The sequence below is a fragment of the Pinus tabuliformis genome, chromosome 7 (assembly GCF_031772625.1).
Source record: "Pinus tabuliformis cultivar Carrire ecotype Pingquan chromosome 7, CPIR1, whole genome shotgun sequence".
In the NCBI taxonomy this organism is placed as follows: Eukaryota; Viridiplantae; Streptophyta; class Pinopsida; order Pinales; family Pinaceae; genus Pinus; species Pinus tabuliformis.
The window spans coordinates 1,943,687,218-1,943,692,467 of record NC_142293.1 but is presented as its reverse complement, the minus strand read 5'-3'; positions in this window follow the sequence as shown (position 1 = coordinate 1,943,692,467).

The window sequence follows — 5,250 nt, the reverse complement described above, 5'->3', positions numbered from 1 at the left end:
AGGATTTTGATATCAGCCCTCTGTATTAATTTCCTTTTTCTGATGTTCTTCTTTTCATTCATACTACAACGACCAATATTTCTACGTGTTATGCAAATAGGCCACCAGATCTGAATGTTAAGTCAAATAAAAGAGAATTCTACATGTGTATTGATTGAATATGCCTTTGGATGAGATATCTAAACCAACTCTAATTCATGATATGCTTTAAATCATAAATACCACTATTATATCCTTCAGATGCTTTAAGATGTCCTATGCATTGACCTCTACATCAATCAAGAGGTTGTCTCTAGGAGCGACAAGATGTGGAAAATTGAATTACTCAATTTGACTAAGGAAAAAGTCAAATTGAGCCTTTATTACTACAATTTCTAACACTCCCTCTTAGCAAGAAAGGGATTTTGCACCACCCCTATCCTGCACCTATGGAATTTGAATTTTCCTCTTCATAATGCCTTTGTCAAGATATTTGCATCCTTCTCCTCAGTTAGAATGTATTGTAGCATCATAATTCTCCTCTGCATACAATCCTACAAGTGATGGTACCTTATATCAATGTGCTTGGACCTGTCATGAAATATTGGATTCTCAAAGAGTTTAATACAATTTTGATTATCACAATAAACCATTGTCAGATCCATCTCCCGATTGAAAACACCCACAAGTATTTTCATCATCCATATGTCCTCACATGTTGCTTGACTTGTAGCCATGTATTTAACCTCTGCTAAGCTGAGTGCCACAAACCTTTATTTCATGCTATACTAGGAAATAGCTCCACACTCGTCACTGAAGATAGCACCTGAAGTAATTTTCTTGTTTGATGGACTCCCTACCCAATCTGCATCAGTGAAGCCTTGGAGCTTCACTCCATCTATCCTCATGTACCATAACGCATACTCGATTGTGCATCTGAGGTTTCTTAGCACATGCTTTGCTGCTTTCCAATACAGTGTGGTAGACTTCACCATGGCTTGACGAAACTGATTGAATGCATAGCATATGTCGGGCCTTTTATTCACTAGATACATTAAGGATCCCACAAGATGTATGTAGATGGTAGCATCTAATGTCTCTCTAGAAGAGGCATCCTCCTTCCTCTAGTTTGTAGCTAGAGGAGTGTCCATAGTCTTACAGTTATCCATGTGAAATATTTGAAGTATTAGAGAGGAATACTTGCTTTGACTCATAAACATCTCACCATCACCCTGCCATACTTCCAACCCAAGGAAGTAATGCATTAATCCCATGTCCTTCATCTCGAATTCTCTTGCAAGGTCCTCCTTGCAAGAGTGGATCAACTACTCATCCCCTATAAGTATAAAGTCATCGACATACAATACCATGATAAGAAACTTGCCATCTACCACAATGTGATAGAGATTGACATTTGATTCACTTTTAGTGAAGCCCAATCCAATGTGATATGTGCTAATTTGAGTATACCATGCTCAAGGTGCCTTTGTGAGACCATATAGGGCTCTCCTAAGTATACGCACATGTGTCTCCTTGTCATATGTCTCAAATCTCTCTGGCTTCTCTATGTAAATTTCTTCCTCAACAACACCATTGAAGAAGGTGAATTTCACATCCATATGATAGATCTTCCACCTCATCTGTGAAGCTAATGCTAGAATGGTTCTTATTGAGGAATATCTTGCCACAAGAGAAAATGTCTCCTCATAGTCAACTCCCTCTACTTGTGAAAATCCTTTGGACACAAATATGGCCTTGTACTTCTTGTTTCTCACATCAGATGCATGCTTCACTTTGTAAATCCATCTGGAACTAACTACTGGCTTTTCCTCTGGTCTCAGGACCACCTCCCATACATTGTTCTTCATGATGAAGCTATACTCCTCCACCATGGAATCAACCCACATTGATTGAGAAACTGCTTCCTCAAATGAAGAAGACTCTGGCTCAATGAGTTTTGTCATGAGAGCCATATACCCATTGTATCTATCTGGTGACCTCCTCTACTTGCACAAAGATGTAGGAGCTCCCACATGCTCCTATGCATCCTACACCAATATTTCAGCGTCTCTGGTTCTCTTCCTCCCCTCTCTAGAATATTCTGGTTGAGTGGGTGCCTCCACTCGACCTCTGTTGTACTCCTCTACATGTGGCTACTCCACAAAATCCTGAAGTTTTGTTTGAGGCTCCTCCTTTAGATCCATAAGCTCCTCCTTCGGCGGGACTCAATTATCGCTCTAGAAAGCATCTAATAGGCTTCTCCTCATAATATTTGACATCTCTCCTCACTACTGTCGCCTTGAGTGAGGTAAAATACACCTTATAGTTATGTGGAGCCTCTGTGTATCCTACAAAGACCCCCATCTTAGATGTAGGCTCCAATTTCTTCCTGCTATCCTTGGAGACATGAAAATACACGATGTAAGTGTCCCATGCGTATGTGCCAAAGTTCTCCAACATATTGACTCTACACATTCTATGTCTTACTACTCAGTGCAGCGCAAGCTTCCACCTCAAGTTTGTAGATATTTTTCACTCTAAATCCATTCTATTTCACTTGCCCAATAGCTACATCTCTGAGAAAGGGTTTCCATTTACTAAAAACTACATCATAACTTCTATCCTCCAATACAGCTACATAGGTCAAATTCTTCTTCATCCTAGGTACATACATAACATCTTTCAGATGAATATGGGAGCCTAACTCCCTCTGAAAGGTTACAGTTCTGATTCCTTTGGTATTGTACCTCTCATCATCCCCAAGTTCTATGTGAAATTGGAGATCCTTCTCCTCTAGGCTACAAAAGAATCCTTTGCATCCTGTAATATGGAACGAGGCACCTAAATCTAGATACTACAAACTCCCCATTATAGTGATTTCCATGCATGCAATCAGGCTGAAGTCTAATTCGAACTGTGAGGCAAGTGCTTCACCTCCTTCTCCTCCTGAAGGATTCTTGTTAGACCTCTTATGCAGACACTTTGTTGCATAGTTCCCAAATTCTTGGCAGTGAAAACATTTTATCCTACTTGGGTCCTTCTTCTTGTCATTGTTCTGACTGGACTCTAGCTTGCTTTGGGCCTTCTTGCCCTTATCTTTCTTGCCTTCCCGACCAAGGAAAAATTCTCTTCCTCCTCAGCATTGGATTTTACTCCATCTCTAATGTTCGTTCGAATTTCTTCCTGCACCAAATCTATCCAAAGTCTCTCCCAATTTGGTAATTTGTCCCTTCCATTTATAGAGTCCTAGTAGTTGTGTCAGGATTTTGGAAGGCCAAGGAGATATAGGCTCACTAGCTAAGAGGATGGCACATTTTCTCCTACTCCAAGCTCATCTTGAACCTGAGTGAATAGAGAGAGGTAGTGTGGAATGGTTTCATTTTTCTAGTTGCAGATGTTTCTGAGCTTGTCCCTCAATGCCAATTTCCTGGCATCACTGCTATTTTTGAATAATTCAGTAAGGGTCTTCCACATAAAAAATGGAGTCTCCTTGCCATGTAAAGTCGAGACTATGTGATCTCTCACACCCTCTAGGATGATCCTCATCGCTTTTATGGTATCCTTCTTCCACTAGGCTAAGTGCTATGCATCCGATGTTCCTGGTTTTGGAATATTTGTTTCACTATATTCCAACACTCCATTATCATCAAGTACATGTTCTATCATGTCCTTCCAAGCTATGAAATTCGAGGTTCCATCTATGGCATACTCCAATCAAAATTCGTTGAAAGACATTTTCCCGTATAGAAGGAAACTTCTTGACTGAATCTACAAATTGAAATCTCTAAAGGAAAAGATCTATTGACTAGCTTCTATTCTGATTTCAGGCATTGATACCATGTAGAAATTAATAGAAATTTGATATTGTCGATGAATTCGAACTGAAAACAAGAGATTACAAATTTCCTCTACAATTATGCGGAATGGAAATCATAATTTAGAAACACATGCAACCATAAAAACCACAAGAACACAATGATTTACAGGGTAACCCAACAAGGAAAAACCCCTCCATTTCTTTTCATTAATCAGATGAGAATGAGAAACTATTACAATGTCTTGCTTCAATACAGAAGCACACCCTGCACTGTAAACTTGTTCTCTTGTTGATTGTCCTGCTCTGGCCAACACTTAGTCAATTCAAGGCCCCATCTCCCCCTTATTTCCTTGCACAATTCAAGAGAATTTGAGCTCCTAAATAATAGGGGAATTCCCTATTTCCTTGTACAATTCCCAAGGAATTGATCACCTGCTTAATTACCAAGCCTATAAACTTAACTAGTACACAATTGATAATTACAATGTGCCTTTTCCTCCACTCTCACTAGACAATTCGAAATCCATGCATGTCTGGGATATCCTCCACTCTCATTATGATAATTATATTTCTAGTATTTTATATACATCAATGAAATATGTATAATGCCTTGAAATTATTATTTATATACCTTAAATACATAACTTTAATATTTATAATGTCTTAGCATTAATACTTATATATAAGTTTTTTTAATCAAAGTTATTAGTTTATGATTTTTTAAAATGATTCTCTTTTTTCTTTCTTTTTCTCACTCCAAAATCAGCTCTCTTTTATCTCCTTTTAAGTGTAAGTCTAATACTTACGTATAATAATAATCACAAGTTTTACTATGGTAAATTTTTAGAAAAAAAATCACTTAAGAAAATTAAGAATACTCATAATAATAATAATGTCATTTCACATAATTAATGTTTGTGAATAGAGTCCGCAATAAAATTGGAAACACCATCAAATAAGAGGGATAGATAATACTCAAAATAATAATAATGTCATTTCACATAATTAATGTTTGTGAATAGAGTCCGCAATAAAATTGGAAACACCATCAAATAAGAGGGATAGATGATGATGGATAGTTATAGTAAAAAGTGCAATTTTTTAATTTCACATTTTCTTTCATAACACTTATTATGCATATCAAATTTATTTAACTTATTTGCTTTCATAACACCTATTATTCATATCAAATTTATTTAACCTACTTTAATTTAGCGGGTGATTAAAACTATTCCACTTTAGTTCGAAACCATCTTTAGAAATGTGTCATCAATTCACTATTTAATTTTTGACCAAAAATCACCGCTCGAAACCATCTTTAGAGATGTGTCATCAATTCACTATTTAATTTTTGACCAAAAATTTATTGGGAATTTCAATGTTTATATCCAACTAGTAACGCTAATTTTTAAAGCGTAATTTACGGGGCTGCTCCACCGTCTACGCTCTGCAAC